We start from the raw sequence: 17,756 nt of genomic DNA on the forward strand, positions 1-17,756 counted from the left end.
TGCTCTGTTCCTGGTATAGGGTTATGTGCTGGGAAGTGCAGGCTGAATAAAAAGTGGTCCCTTGAATATGTAGCATATAAAAGAACCAAGTGATGGTGCCCTAATGGTATTCTGAGTACGAGGTAAGCAACAGAGAGGAGAGGTTAATTCTACAAAGGAAGAAGGTAGCTGTCAAGAAAGACTGTGGCAGAGACAACTAGATGTTCTCTGAAAAATTTGAATCCCTACTTTCACAGCATGAAGTAGGTCCTGGGAGAGGAGTCTACAGCCAGGAACTGCTTTTTCCAGTCCCCTCTGCATCCAGAGGGGACTCACCAATAAGTGTTCTCACCAATAAGAAGGTTGCCCAACAGAAAGTGAGCAGAAGTGATGTGTTCCACTTCTGGGCTTGGTCTCTCCACTCTTCTTGCTTTTACTGACTAGAAGCAGAAACCTCTGAGGCCCCAGTGGATGATGAAGACACTAGATGGAAGGAACATACATCCCTGAATCACAGTGTGGAAAAAAGGTCTCTGCCAATAGGAATATTGTTATGCAGGTAAAAAATAAAATTATATTATTTTAAGCCATTGAAATTTGGGAATGTACTTGCTCTAGCAGTTATTATCACACTAATGACTTAGTAGTTACTCCAAACTGCATTATGACAAGTTAGTTTACATAGGCCAAATAATTTTAAGTTGCAAGGAACCTTATGTATCTCTCCAAATTTTTATTTTATACAGCAAGATATATGCCTACAAAAGACCCAAGGACACATTGCTAATTAGTGATGAACTTAGGCCTAGAATCCTAGGCTTTCCTACTGCAATGTCCTTTTAAGTGTGTGTGTATGTATGTTATGACATTTTTATATAACACTTGTGTAAATCACCCAATTTAACTTTTTACAATTGACTTTAAGCCCATTTCTCTATATTGAATGACCTGAGAACAACTAGCACCAGTCATGGTTTTTCCTTATAATCACCTGCTCTGTGGATGAAGACAGCTAGTTTTCATTCATATCTTGATTTTAAGCTAAAATGTATAATTCCTTGAATTACTTCATTATCTTAGCTGAATCCTCTTAAAATCCATCCTGTATCTACTGTATCTTTTCTAAAATGAGGAGTTGCTTGGTCGAGAGAATATTAGGCTGGAAATAAAAATTATACTCCAACAGCTGTGGTATACCTATTTATTACATGTGAGTCTGGTAATAGTCTTAAGCAATGTACATTTCCAGTAACGTGGCAGAATGGCATTTCATGATCTACTTCTTGATGGGTGGGGACTATCTATAGATAGTCATATGACTAGTTTTATTCACTGACTTGTGAGTAGAAGCAGCATGTGTTACTTCCAGGGCATAGCTAGTATTGTTCCAGAACACTTTTTTTTTTTCCCTTTAGCACAGAGATAACCAATGTTCAAGACTGTGGCTGCTCTACCAAACTTTGTCTTTGGATAAAGATATGGATCCCCCCAACCCCAACCTACGGTGGACCTGTAGCAGGAACAACAAACAAGCCTTTGTTTTAGGTCTTTCAATCTTGAGGTTATTAAGACAGCATAACCTAACCTATCCTGACTGAAATGACACAATATTATCAGTGTGACCTTGAAAAATTCATTAAATCTCTTAGATTTCAAGCCTGTAATTTGGAAATTAACTGTTACTTGGAGATTCAGTTAGATAATGATTGTGAAAAATACTAGACTAGGAGTCAGAAAGTCTGAGTTTTGCTATTTACTCTGTCATTAACTGGTATAATTGGGGGGAATTATTCCTTCTCTCATTTATTCACAAAACGTTTATTAAGCACCTACTGTGACAAACTGCTAGAAGACAAGAATTAATAAAACATAGTTCTTGCCCTCATAAGAGCTCACAGGCTGCATGGGACAGACAGATTAAAAATATATAGAAATGTGTTAAGAGGTATAGTAGAGGTAAGTGCAGGTTATTACGAGAAGCCCAGAGGAGACTATTGGCTCGCTCTACAGGGGAGTAAGGGAAAGCATCACAGAGAAGACATTTCAAATTGAACCTTTTTATTTAAAAAGGTGGCATTTCCAGCAGGAGGAATGACATATGAAAATATTTTACATAAAAGGACAATCCCTTTTATTTCTTTAACTCTGACATATCTAGCTTCTCTTTCCTTGTCTTCTTTCTTCTCTTCTCTTTTTATTTTTACTTATTTTTTATTTTCTCTTCTGGACAGGGGCATACAGTGGTACTTCTGGTGTTTGTCAAGGTATCATTATTGTTCACTTCTTAAAAATCCAAGAATCCTTTGGGCATTATCTGGGACTTAGAAAAAGAAGGTAAAAAGAAGGTAAATTTTTTTTTCTTTATTAAAACATTCAGCTCTATATACATCGTAGCCAGGGAATATAAAGCAGGCTTTATACATTGCATATAGAAAAAAAATTTTCCTTAAAGTGGTTTTATTCTATTATTTCCAATGCCCTTATAAAAGGCTTCTGGGTGTGTAGGTATATAAGTATCTCTGTGTGTATAAATGTATGTATATATATATGTGTGTGTGTGGGTGGGTGTGTTTCAGCAGTTACTCACCCCAAACCTACAGGAAGATTTAGGAGGTATACTGGTATCTCACACTGCCATGCAGATTGTACAGAAGAATACATATGATGGGCCAACACATTTCTTGGAGCTTTTCTGATGTACTCCCTACAGCTAAGGCCTCATGGTTTGAAAGCTGGAGCAACTTCAATGACTACAGATGGGCCAGTGTCTCTAGGGCTGGGGTACGGTGGGGTGAATACTTACCCGGGGCACAGTGAAGAATCCAATTCTTTCAGAGGGAGAGAAGAGAAAAATCTTTCAGGATGGGAAGCAAGGCTAGGAACAAAGGCATCAAGGATTCCTTTTCCTCAGACACTAGGAACCATTATACATAGCTTCTAAACCTGTTATCTCTTTATTTTAACTATTCCAGTTATGGACACTGCAATAAAGTTTGTTACATACACAAGACTTTTTGTAGTGACTGTTATGGAGAATTAAGGGATGGGTGCATAAAGGAAGGAATGGCTGTCCCCATATCATTTTCAGTGCAGTTATTACTGCAGTGGCAACATTACATAGAGGAACACAGCATCCTCTAGTATCAGGTGGTACCCAGCCACAGAGTGAATGACAGAGTTAGAGCTGAGTGTAGGCAGGAAGCCATATCTCATAAAGTAGCAACAGCCAATGGGATGACTCAGAATTAGGACAAGGCATTTTCACTTTTCCCCAAATATACTAGACAAATAGGGGCTCACATTCTAACTTCATAATATGGAACTACCTGTCATGTTTGTGTTAAAAGCTAGTATTTCTGTGTGGCAATAGCCCAGGATCTGTGGGGGGTGGCAGACCACAAACACATACATAAAGCAGGAAAGGGAGCTGAAACATGAGGAAGAATTACACCGAGGAAAGCTAATGGGGTTCATGCTCATCCCACATGGTAGTGGTGAGCTACTGAGAATTTTGTGCAAGGGAAATCATAGTAAGATTTGTGTTTTGTAAAGCAATCTCCAGTAAACATACTGAAAGTGGATCAAAATCAGGAATACAGGAGAACCTAATACAGAAACAAACAAAATTTTGCTACTGCATTTGTAGCATCTGGAGCAGTGTGTGTCTGCAGAAGGTGCACAGAAATATTTGTGGCATGAAAGAGTGAAGGCAATGATGCGGACTTGAACTACCTCAGTGGCTATGAGTTAGTGAGATGCTCAGGATACAAAAATACAAGGCACTTGGATCACTGATTGGATATAGGATGAAAAGAAGAGGAATTTTAAGATGACCTAGATTTCTGGTTTGGATGAATTCTGGTGCCTCTAACTAAAAAGAGAAATCATAGGGAAAATAATTTTGTCTAATTAGAGCTTAACTTTACCTAATTGGAGCTTAACTTCCTTATTTTTTAAATAAGGAAGATAAAGTAGGAAGTCTCTAAGTTGTCAGGTAGATCCAACAGTTTATGATTTGATGATTCCAAAACAATTAGTAAAAGAAAGTAAACTGCTATGAAAGAATATATTATGGGTAGAAATATTGGCTTTCAACAATGCAGTATTATAACAGGGGCCCAGTTAGTGCTGAATAAAGAAAGATGACTATTTGTAGGCCCTTGCTTGACCTTTTATTTTTTAACATTCTAGTGTCTTGTCTAGTGTTTGTTTGTTTTCAGAGAGCATTATACAGCTTCTGCTTCTGCTTCTGCTTAACTTATGAGCTACTATGATCTCAGCCCATTTTGTCTTCTTTTGTTTTATCCTGTAATGTCTTTCCTTATAGTCTTTTTTATAAAAAAATCATTCAGTGCACACTTGTGTGTTTTGTTTGTTTCTTTTTGAGAGAGAGAGAGAGAGTTCCTGCACCAGCTGGGGAGGGGCAGAGGGAGAGAAAGAAAGAGAGAGTTCCTGCACCAGCTGGGGAGGGGCAGAGGGAGAGAGAGAAAGACAATCCCAAGCAGGCTCCATGCTGTCAGCACAGAGCCTGATGCAGAGCTCTATTTCATGATCATGAGATCATGACCTGAGCTGAAATCAAGAGTCAGACACTTAACTGACTGAGCCACCCAAGCGCCCCAGTGCACACTTGTGTTTTGATCCTAATTTTCTTTCCATCTGCTTTTTGTTAACTTACAATTCTTTACCTATTCCTAAGATATTAGCAATTCTACTTGGCATCATCTGAAAATGCTTTGGTTTTATTCTTAAATATGTCTTTGAAAGCATTTATAAAGATAAAATGTTCACTGCTTCTTTTTTTTTTTTTTTTTTAACTGTTTATTTTTGACCGAGAGAGAAAGTGCAAGCAGGGGAGGTGCAGGGAGAGAGAGACAGAGAATCCCAAGCAGGCTCTGTGCTGACAGTGAAGAGCCTGGTGCAGGGCTCAAACTCATGAATTGTGAAATCATAACCTGAGCTGAAATCAAGTCAGATGCTTAACCGACTGAGCCAGCCAGGCACTCCCCCCCGCCACTTCTATAGTAACAACAAACAAAGTAAAATAATCACGGTAAAAAATTTCCATTCACAGTACCAACTAATGTAAAACATATACACTAACTTTAATAAGAAATTCATGTGATATTTTACTGAGAGGCATGAAAGAATTCTTGAGTAAATGAAGCAATATGCCATATTTCTAGTAAGTCTGAATGTTGTCAAAATGTCAGCTTGTCTAACCTTATATTGTAGGTTTAATGTAATTAAAATCAATTTCCAATTAGAATTTAACTTGATGAAATTATCTAAAAATTCTTGTGGAACAGTTCTCAGAAATAAATAAGACAAAAGAAAAATGCGGAACTTACATTAGAATCATTATAAAGTATGTAACTAGACAAGAATGTAAGGTGTCTTTATTTGGGATCTCTAGGGACAGAGCCTATGATGAGTATTCATGTACAAGTGACTTATTAAGGGGATGTCTCAGGAGAAACCTGTGAGGGGCAGGGTAAACAGGATACAGAAAGGAAAGAAATCATGCATGGATGTAGTTTAGATTATGTATTTTCAGTGGGACAGTATTACCTGACGCTAAGAATCAGATTATCTTGTTTCAAAATGGGTTGAGTATGGCAGACAGAATTCTGCGATGGTGTCCAAGATTTCCACCAACTGGCCTAAATTTCCTACTTCATTCTGTCCCCTTGAGTGTAGGTGGGACGTGAGAATCTAATAGGGCAATTACTTTCTTGGTTAGGTCATACTATAGAAGGTTCTGCTTGTTTTGAAGAAGTAAGTATCAATGTTGTGGCAGCTTTACTAGGACCTGACAGTGGCCTCTAGTTACAGAGAGTGGCCCACCACCAACAGCCATGAAGGAAGAGGTCTCAGTCCAAAAACTTCAGGAGACTGAATTCTTCCGACAACCTGGAAGAGGACCGCAAACTACAGATGAGAACACAGCCCCAGAGGATTCTTTGCTTATAACCTGGGAAGACCCTAAGGTCTTCCTTACCCATCCAACCATACTCTGACACATGGAAACTGTGAAATAACAAGTTTGTGTTGTTTTAAACCACCAAATCTCTGGTTCATTTTTACAGAGCCAGAGGAAATTAATACATGGGGTAAATAAACTTAGGTATAACTTTCTCCTTTAAGAAAGGGAACTATTAACTGGGAGTGGCTTGGCCGAGGATACTGATCCTATCTACCTCTGCAATTTCAGATAGTAGAGGTTTTTAATGAATTTGTACCCAGAGACTATCTCACTCTTTAAATCTGTTCCTTGCTAGAGTCTCCTCTATCAGGGCTAAGAGTATGTGGGAGTAGTGAGAGGGAACCATGCTTGGAGGCCAACTAAATTGCAAGAATTATGTTTAGAGGCTTTCTATTGTGTCCTCATATTATCTTCAAATATACATGGAGAGGGAGGTACTGGCTCCCGATGTCTTATACAAGGAAACAGATGCAGAGATACTTAGTAATTTTGGAAAAGACAATGTAGGTTATCAAGAGCCCATCTCCAGGGGCCCTGCTGACTTTTATTGTCTCCTCTCTGCTTGTAATGTCACGTTTACCTTCCCTAAGCATCCACCTTTCATTCCTCAGCTGTCACTAGAGCAAATAACGAATATCTGTGGCAGATCAACTGGCAACCCAGTTTATACATAATTATTTTATACTTTTTGAGAATAGAGTGAAAAAATAGCAACTTTGTTAATAAATAGGAATAAATTGTATACAATTATACAGTTTAAAATGTCTAAGAAATTTTCTTCAGGGTGGAGATTATACTATCGGTCATCCATTAGTTGGTTCAAAAGTGCTTCTAAGTGTCAAGGTAAAGCCTGATATACAAGTACTTAGTACAATGCAAAGTGATTTCCCAGCCAACATCTGCTGGGAAAATCCCAGTTGCTTTTGGTATTGTACTCTGCAAGTTGTCTTAGACTGTACTCTGTGAACTTATGTGTTTTCTGAGGGTTAATTTTTAAAAAAATAGAAATAATGCCTAAAATCATCAGTAATATTTCAGGGAGGCTCAGAGCCATTGAAGCAATTGGAGTCAAGATGAAAGTTATTAGCCAGAATGAAAAGGACTAAGGGATCACAGACATTGGCTGCATTCTCCCCTTAGAGAAGGCTTCATCCAGAACAATACTCACACTGCTGCCAAGATGAATGAAATTGCTAAATCTGGAATATGACAAAGACTTTGAATGCCATTTAATGAAGAAGGTGGAGAAAAATAGATCTATTGGATATAGACAAATGCTATCTAATGCTTGATTAGGCATTGTCAGTAAGGTTTTTTTTTTTATTTTATGAATGCATAATTTTAGATACCTGCTTTTTTCTATAAATTATTTAGTTACTCTTCATATTGATGTTGTATTAAAAATGGACATGCTGACTTTTTTCTATTTACTATGACATCTATTGCTTTCCCTTTATTATGATACATTTTATTATGTGCTGGAATCATCCACCACTTTTCAGGAATTTGTATAAATAATGAAACTCATTTTTTACTCCAAGACTTCTTATAAAAGGACTTGAGGTGTTCCATAAGCCAGATTCACCCAACTTTGTCACTCACCCTCATTATTACCAACCCTAACCATGCCTTTTCCAACTCCATCCAGACCTGCCATCTCTCCCCAATATCAGACTCTTACAGAAGTTTTAGAGAACATAAGAGGATAATAATGAATTTGAGGCCAAAGGATGAAAGACCTACCAAATGAGAAGCAACCTGAAACAATAAGTTCCATGATTAGTAGCAGTATTTAGAACTAAACACATATGTGAATAAAGAGAGACAATATGGCAATAAAAAGTTCTGACTAGGAATTAAATGGCCTGGATTTTAATCCTAATTCTGCGACCTCTTAGCAAGCTAAACTACTATAACAAAACAAAACAAAACAAAAACCTATAAAATACAGTGACTTAAACAAGATAGAATTGTTTTCCTTTTTTACTTAATGTGTCATAGATGAATGTTCAGGAATGACAAGATGGCTTTGTCATTTTTAATATACAGCTTCCCACATTGCTCACATTGCCATTTTCAAGTTAGAAAAAAAGGATAAGGAAAAAGAACAGGGCAAGATATTTTGTGTTTAAAAGAATCAGGGATTGCCTGGGTGGCTCAGTCTGTTGAATTTCCAACTCTTGATTTCAGTTCAGTTCAATTCATGATCTCAGGGTCGTGGGATTAAGCCTCATGCTGGGCTCTCCCACTTCCCTTCTCCTCTGCTCACTCACTCTCTTTCTTTCTCAATATAAAATTTAAAATAATTGGAAGTCAGACACATTATTTCCATTTACATCCCACTATCTAAAACCTAGTTATATAGTGTATTTCTCCCATGTTGTGTACCTCCAAGGGGCGTCATTTGCAGTGAATTTTATGTGTATGATGCCTCTTGGTATTATGCAGAGTGGTGGCTCTGTAATGGCCATCTACTGTAGGAGAAGTGTAGTAGGCAGAATTTGGCCATCCATGACTTTTGCCCTCCTCCAGTGAACATGTTGTATTATATACCACAAGGGATGTAACTAAGATTACTAATGAGCTAACTTTAAGATAGGTAGATTATCCTACATTATCTGGTTGGGCCTACTATAACTCCAGGAGCAGAGATCTTTCTCTGGTGTTAAGAGAAGTCAGAGATTTAGTGTGACTGCTTCAATGAGCCATTATTCATTTGAATATGAAAGGCTATATAATTAAGCAAACAGAGACCTCAACTTTAAAAATAGGAAGGAACTGAATTCTGCCAATAATTTTACTGAGATTAGAAGCAGATTCTTTCTCGAAATCTCCAGGTAAGAGCCCAGCCCAGCCACCATCTTGATTTTAGCCTTGTGCAGCCCTGAGTTGATAACTCAGCTGGATCCTCTGGCATTTCTTGTGTACAGAACTGTGCGATATTAAGGGGTGTTATTTTCAGCTGGTAAATTTTGAAAATTTGTTGTGGCAGCAATAGAAAACTAATTCAGGAAGTTTCAAAATATAGTCTCTAGCTATGAAACCAAAATGTACTGCTAAAAGGAAGGAGGAAAGAATGTGTATTGGGAGTAATCAGTGAACTCTTCAACAGCCACTGTTTGCAAGATTGTGTCCTCAGGTTACTTATCTGTGGAGGTTTGACCTAACCAGAGGTCTTGTGGTTCCTTTGCTGTGATATGATATTATAATTACACTAAGAATATAGTAAAGTCTATCCTTCTATGTCGACTGACCTTGATAGGATATCTGAGCACTCATCTCTCCTTCTGTTTGTCCATCAAGAAGCCTGCTCACCCCGGCTAGCTTGATTCTCCTCCTCTTTTTGTCTCAACACTCTACAAATCCACTCATGTGAAAAGGAAAAAGAAAAGATAAAAGCTAAACAAAGATAAAAATAAGAACATCAACATCAACTATAACAAACAATAAATGATTTTCCTGAGCTGAGTGAGTTGGTTAAATTTTTATGGCTTTAAGGGTGCTACGTTTCCAAAGATGAAGGGTAGAATTCAGGGTGATATTCTAAATATAGAGGTGATTCCAGTACGCATAGTCTCCATTGCTGATTGCTAGCTCCAGTGGCAAGGCCACCTGATACAATAGTGGAAGACAGTGGCAAAGCTGGAGTGAGAAGCAAGAAAGGAAGGAGAAAGAGAAAAGGCTATTTTCAATGGCATTTAGCCAATTGTTCTCACAAATACAAAAAAAAAAAAAAAAAGCAAAGATATTATGCATGCATACAGAGGAGAAGAGTAGAATTACAGTTAACAAGAGGAAAAATGGAATTTGGATCAACTTCGTTCCTTCTTTCCACTCCTCCCTCAAACCTTGACTACCATGTTCGTCACTATCAAATGTGTGCATGTGTGCACACACACACACATACACACACATAAGGAGGTGAAAATAACAGAGTAGAGACAATGATCTATGATGATTCAACTTATGATTTTTTGACTTTACAATGGTGTGAAAGCCATATGTATTTGGCAAAACCTAGCCTTTGAATTTTGAATTGTCATCTTTTCCTGGGCTCGCGATCTTTGATGCTAGGCACTGGCAGTGAGCCTCATGACCCCCAGTCAGCCACACGACCACAAGGGTAAACAACAGATACACTTAAGAACATTGTGTACCCATACAACCATTTTTTTTTCATTTTCAGTCCAATATTGAATAAATTACAAAAGATGCTCAACACTTTAGTATAGCATAGGCTTTATGATAGATAATTTTTCCCACCTGTAGGCTAATGTAAGTGTTCAGAGCACATTTAACATAGGTGAGGCTAAGCTCTGATGGTCAGTAGGTTAGGTGCATTAAATGAATTTTTGACTTAGGATATTTTCAACTTATGATGGGTTTTCCAATTGTAACCCCGTTTTAAGTCAAGGAAGATCTATATGGTAAATGTCACATTAGATCTGATCCAGACTAATATTTGACTTCCAGGCACACAAGTCTTTCCTTACTTTCAGACCCAGGTTAAGTGTGCTCTCAAAGGCTGCAAGCTGAGGTATAATGGATTTCCAACATATGGTAACAAATGATTAAGCGATTGTGTCTAAGGTTACGACCTTCCCCACCACTGGCTTTTGATTTAGCTTTTGCTCCATTTAAGATCTTGTAAGATCTTAATTTCCTCCAATAAAGGTTTACTTAAGAAATAAAACTCATTAAACTCTGAGAGGACTCATAAAAATTCAAGTGTACCTTCCCTCTGAAATGCGAACTAAATTTCAAGTAATGCCATAAAGTAAAATTAAGTTTTTTTATTTCAAATATCTTCGTAGTTGACAGATTTTGAGTTTAGTTGGTTTGTTTTTTCTCCTTAAGAATCTGATGAATCAGAAATTTCTTTAAAAAGAATGACCCTTTTAGTTTTAAGCTGAACTTGTCATTTAAGAATTGTGAAGTCTCAGGCTTAGGAAAGCTTAACATTTTATTATTTTTACTATCTTTGCTTTACAAAAATCACAAGTTACTTAGTTATAAGGTTGCAGAGCTAGAAAAGATTTTTTAAAAATCACTCTCCATATTTTTTATTAGAGTTCTTATTGTTCGTAAGAGCCGCTGAAGAAGGGGTGTCTGGGTGGCTCAGTTGAGTGTCAGACTTCAGCTCAGGTCATGTTCTCATGGTTCCTGAATTCTAGCCCAGCACTGGGGTCTGTACTGACAGCTGACAGGTCTAGCCTGCAGCCTGCTTCAGATTCTGTGTCCCTCACTCTCTGCACCCCACCCCCCACTCTCTGTCTCTCTTTCAAAAATAAATAAACATAAAAAAAAAAAAGGACCACTGAAGAGGCCGACTGTGGGTTGAAAGCTGTGCCTCTAAAAGATGTGGAAGTCCTAACTCCCAGTGACTGTGAATGTGGCCTTACTGGGAAATAAGGTCTTTGCAGATGATCAAGTTAAAATGAGGTCTAGTGTGGGGCTATCCAATATGGCTATGCCCTTATAAAAAGGGGAAATTTGAATCCAGCAATAGGCATAAATACAGGGAAGACACAGGGAAAATGCCATCTATAAACAAAGGAATGCCTGAAGCCATCAGAAGCTTGGAGAAGGGTATGGAACAAATTCACCCTCACAGCCTCAGAAGAAATCAACTTCACTGATACTTTGATTTTGGCTTTCTAGCCTCCATAACTGTGCAGCAATAAATGTGCAGCAATAAATGTCTACTTTTTTTAAGCCATCCAATTTGTGCCTCTATGGCATCCCTGGGAAACTGCTAGAAAGCCCAAGCCTAATTGTTTTGGGAAGAAACCTATGCTAAATAACAGGAAATCCAACTTACCTCAGTGAATATTTTCCTCTGTTTAATAAAAGTAGTCATAAAAAATGGAAAGAATTAAGATGATCTTAAAACATAAATGTTTAAGATTTAAAAAAAAATGCTTAAAGTAAGATGTCAGTTGTTCCTAAATTAATTCAACAGAGTACCATTGATTTTATTTTTCTGGAACTGTGAAACTGATGTTAAAAAGTTTATATGGAAAAGAAGTAATCTAGTAATTATAACCAGGGGAAACCTGATAAAGAAGAGCCATGTAACAAATCACTACAAATTTAAAGGCTTAAAACACCACCAATTTATTATCTTACAGTTTCTATAGGTCAGAAGCCAGCCAAAGGCATAACTGGATTCTCCTCTCAGGGCATCATAGGTTGAAATCAAAACTGTCTTGTCATCTGGAGCTTGGAGGTTTCTACCAAGTTCCTTCAGGTTGTTGGTGGGATTCAGTTTCTTGCAGTTAAAGCACTGAGGCCTCCATTTCCTTACTGGTTGTGGGCTGCGGGTTGCTCTCAGCAACTGAGAATTGCCCACATTGCTTGTCATGTTTCTTCCCCCATCCTGAAAATCAACCTTGGAGAATCTTCTCTTACTCTGAATACCTTTCTTCAGAAAGAGCCTGGTCCCTTTTAAGGACTAATTAGATCAGGCCTACCTAGGATAATCTCTTTCTTAAGGCCAACTGTGCCATATAACGTAACCTTATCATGGGAATGACCTTCCATCATATTTACAGGTACCTCCCACAGTCAAAGGCTGGGGGATTATATAAGAGTGGGGGTCATGGGTGGTCATCTTAGAATTCTGCCTACCACAAAGCACAAAGTTATTAATGGCAGTGGAAGTACAGCCACACAATGAAATACTATGCAAGTACAACAAAAAGTATAAAGACTTTCTGATATAGGAAGGCACATTATTAAATTAGAAAAAAAATGTTAGAAGAAAAACAGTATAGGGTTGTGTTTATCTTTATGTAAGAATTGGTGGAAATAAAGGTTTATAGTCAGAAGCCCAACCATGAACTTATTGTTTCATCATTGGAACAATGATTAAAGCACTGTTCCTGTTCTAAAGTGCAGAAAGTATGGTAGGGATCAAAAACCAAATCCCAAACTGAATATAATTCAAATAAGAGAAATATTACAGAAAGATGAGCATTTGTTTTGTGGTTTTAAAGAAAGAAGTGATTGTACCAAGTGCCTGCAAGGCCTAGTTTTTTTTCCTTGGCGATACCTGCCTGCCTGCCAAATAGGGCCATTTAGATCATTGTCTATTGATCTGTACAATTCAAACTTTCACATTTAAAACACTAGAAGAAGCATTACATTCCTAAAATCTCATTAGGTATCATTGGATCATTGATTTCCACATATTGATTAGAAGGCAATATACAGTTTTCATGATTTAAAAAGAATACTTTATTGTAAAGCATTAGTCTGTGTGAGAGTCAGAAGACTGGATATGAGTTTTCTTCATTTTTGTGAAGATTGCTACACAAAGAAAGGTTGTTGGTAAAATATAAACAAGACATGCTTATCAGATAATTACATGATATAAATTCTCCTTTTCTACCTTGGACTATCATTATTATAACCTGAATTTCTTCTTTAGTTATTTTAAACTATCTGTATTCATTCCATTTTGAGAAATAGCAAAATAAGTCCACTGGATTTTCCTGTGTCTTGCTTCCACATTTCCTTCAAATCTCTACTCAGATATAATCTTCACAATGAGGGCTTCTCTAAAATAACCCCACACCACTACCCCAACTCCCTGTACCCTTACCTGCTCTTTTGCTTTAAAAAATATTTTTTAATGTTTATTTATTTTTGAGAGAGAGAGTGTGTGTGTGTGAGCAGGGAAGCAGCAGAGAGAGGGGAGTCCCAGCATCTGAACCAGGCTCTAGGTTCTGAGCTGTCAGCATGGAGCCCAGCACAGGGCTCAAACCCACCAGCTGTGAGATCACGACCTGAGACAAAGTCGTACACCTAACCGACAGAGCCACCCAGGCATCCCTCTTTTTTTTTTTAAGTTTATGTATTTATTTTGAGAGATACAGAGACAGCAAGTGGTGGACGTGCAGAGAGAGACAAGAGAGATATTGAGAGAGAATCCTAAGTAGCCTCCATGCTGTCAGTGCAGAGCCCAATGTGGGGTTTGAACTCACAAAACTGTGAAATCATGACCTGAGCCAGAACCAAAAGTTGGACTCTTAACTAGCTGAGCCACCCAGGTGCCCCTGCTCTTTTTCTATATACCACTTACTTTGAAACTATTACATATATGAGCTTAGTTGTCTCCTGTGTGTCTCCTCCATCACAACATACATTCCGTAAACAGAGCAGGGTCTTTGTCCTGTTTGCAGCTCTGTCTGGCACAACTAGAACAGTGTTTGGTTTAAGGGCACTCAAAAATATACATATTGAATGAATAAATAACCAATTCATTGAAGAATAAATTCTATTCATTGTCCTTAAATGAGTTATGTTAATTCTTGCTTCCCCCACCCTCAAAGAAAGTATCTGACAAATATTAAAAGAACACAAGCTTTGTTCTCTCTGCTTTTTTTGTTTTGTTGTTGTTATTGTTCTCTCTGCCTCTATCTGGAAGTGACATGAGGGCAGTCATCACGTCATACAGCCTAGCCAACATCCAAGGGGGATAAGGTGCCAAGTTGCCTTTACTTGGTATAGTAAATAATAAATATTTGGTCTTTCTCTCCAGTTCCTGGCACACAGCCCCTTGAAATCCACTGTCTTCATATGCTAATGGCTTTGGTATACCCCTATGTAGCTTTAGGGTGAAGTTTTGTCCCCCAAAAATCAACCACATGTTTAGAGGGTTAGAACTGTCAGACCTACTCCCTAACTTCTGTGGATCAGAAAGACGCTAGAGAATGAGTTCAATCATCAATTGCCAGTGATTTAATTAATTGTGTCCATATAATGAAACCTCCATTTACTATTAATAATGGGGTCAGGGAACTTTCCAGGTTGGTGAATACATCACTGTGCTGGGAAAGTGGTACTCCCAGAGTCGGCATGGAAGCTCGCCCCACCTCCCCGCCCCAAACTTTGCCTTATGCATCTCTTCCATTTGTCTTTTTCTAAGTTATCTTTTATAATAGACTAGTAATTGTAAGTAAAGTGCTTACCTGAGTTCTATAAGTCATTCTACTGAATTATCAAACCTGAAGATGGAGTTGTGACAACCCTGAAATTTGTAGTCAGCTGGGCAGAAGTGTGAGTAGCCGAGGTACTCCCATTTTGGGCTGGCATCTGAAGTGAAGCCAGTTTTATGAGACTAAGCTTAACCTGGGAGTGGGGGTGAGGGGGAATTGTGCTAGCACTGGGCAGTTACTGCACGAATTGAGTTGAATTGTTGAACACCCAGTTGCTGTTGGAGAATTAGAGAGTTGGTTTGTGTTACAAAAGACACACTATTTTGATATTAGAAAAAGCCATACATGCAGTCAACCTGAGTCTCTGTGAATGGTTTCTCTCAAAGCATCTCCTCCATCACCTGTGAAAGCATCTCCTTCCCAATGCATTCTTTCTCTTGGTGGATAACTACTACTTGGAGAAATTTATCAGACTCCCTAGGCTTCTGGTTGAGTAGGTAAACAGGGGGTTGCATAGGGGTGATGGTTGGGTAGGTCCTGGTAGCATGTGTTTGGTGACTTACTTTTGAGTGAGCTTTCAGAATTTGGCTGCAATTCTAAGGCAACATAAAATATTCTAATCTCCTTCCTCAAATGAATAAATTAATATTTAAATTTCTTGTATATATTGGGTTGACTCTAACTTTGTGAAAACCTTTTGAAGACTTTTATTCAAGAGAATGTCAAAATCTATCTTAGGACCAACTAGACTTCTTACTGATATGTGAAAGACCAGCTCTTAGATTTTCTAATTATTATCTTTGGATAAATTACAAATTTAAAATTATAAATTATAATTAACACACTAAAACAAAACTATGCACTGTTTTGTTTTTAAAAATAAGCTACAAAATAAAGTCTATTGAAAAAATAGAGATATAACCCAAATTTAGGATTATATAATGCTAACTGAATATTACATTGAGTTCTTACCATTTTGGAAGCAAATATAAAATAGCTACCATACTATGTTACCTAAGTCTCTTTTGTCTTAATAGTAAAAGACCTTTACTGCTTTAACTAGAATTGACATCAGTTAGAATTTTTTGCCTGATTTCTTTAATAAGACACTCTGAAGATGAGGAAGAAAAAAATCTTTAATAGCAGTTCCATAGGAGGAAAAGAGGAAAATATTAACAACAACTATCATAAAAGACTGCTTAATACAATCCAGGCATTATAGAAGGCAATTTACATATGTGATCAAATATGATATTCATAAAAACTCTGTGAGTAGTGCTTATTCCTGCAATGTACAGATGAGATATCTCATTTTGCAGAGAGTCACAAAAAGGCTGCAAGTTTCCCAAAATCATATTGTTGATAGTAGTCAGAACTAGGGTCCAGGGTCAGGTCTTCTTTACTCTATGTCGATGCTGTACACCATGATTGCCAATATAGGTCAGTGACACTGTGGTGGTCCATGAGCACATTTTCACTGAGATAAAATCAGAGAATAAGAACAACATTGTGAATTTTCCAGAAAATTAATTTAATTTAATTTGAAGTGCTATCCTTCATTCAAGGTTGTATCCTTCCTACCTTTTGGTCTTTATTTTGATGTAATGAAATGATGGTGATAATAAATGGAGAATTTTGTTTATTTTTTTAAGTATATTTACTTGGAAAGGGAAAATACAACATTTTGCAAGTTTCTAGCGTGAGAAAAAGTCTTTAAATCCAAATATCTGAAAATTAAAGTTCTATATCCTCTCTTGTTAATGAACATTGGTTATATCTTACATTGACTCTCCAAAAATGACTCCCTTACAAACATTTTAGTGCTCCTATTTGGCCAGCTCGCACTTTCCCAGAAAAACCTAGTCCCATTTAAATTATTGTCTACTTGGTGCCTGCTCCAGAGGAGCCAAACTTTTCTGGAAAAAAAAAAGATAAGCATTTCACTGTGTTTTGTATTAATTCATTTTTTGATATACAAAAACTTTACATAATTAATGTATACAACTTGATGAGTTTGGACATAAGTATATACCCATGAAACCATCACTGTAATCTATGCCATAAACCTATCCTTTATCTCCAAATGTTTCTTCCCACTTATTATTATTATTATTATTATTATTATTATTACTACTACTACTACATGTGATAAGAACTTTGACATAAGATCTATCTTCAGCATATTTTTAACTATGCAATACAATATTGTTAACTATAAGCACTATGCTATATCTATCTATCTATCTATCTATCTATCTATCTTTTTATCTATCTACACATATATAAATTCATCCATAGATGGACATTTAGATTGCTTCAATGTCTTGGCTATTGTGAATAATGCTTCAGTGGATGTAAAGGTATGTCTTGGAGATCCTGATTAAATTACTTAGGATCTATACCCAGAAGTGGGATTGCTGGGTCATATGATAGTTTTATTTTTAATATTTTGAGGAACCTGCATACTGTTTTCCATAGTGGCTGTGCCAATTTACATTTCTACCAGTGGTGCTCAAGGGTTCCTCTTCTCCACACTCTTGCCAACATTTGTTAGTGTTGTTGTGTTTTGTATTTTTTGTAAAAGGCATCCTAACATGGGTGAGGTGATATATTATTGTAATTTTGATTTGAATTTCCCTGATGGTTAGTGATGTTGAGCACCTTTTTATATATCTGGTGACTACTTGTATCTCTTCTTTGGAGAAGAGTGTATTAAGTTCCTTTGCCCATTTTTAAATGCAATTATTTAGTGTTTTTTTTTTTCTTTTTTTTTTCTTGACTATTGTTTGTAAGAGTTCCTTATATATTTTGGATATTAACCCTTTGTTGAATATATGATTTAGAAACAT

This window comes from Panthera onca, chromosome C1, assembly GCF_046562875.1.
Source record: "Panthera onca isolate mPanOnc1 chromosome C1, mPanOnc1 haplotype 2, whole genome shotgun sequence".
Taxonomy (NCBI): Eukaryota; Metazoa; Chordata; class Mammalia; order Carnivora; family Felidae; genus Panthera; species Panthera onca.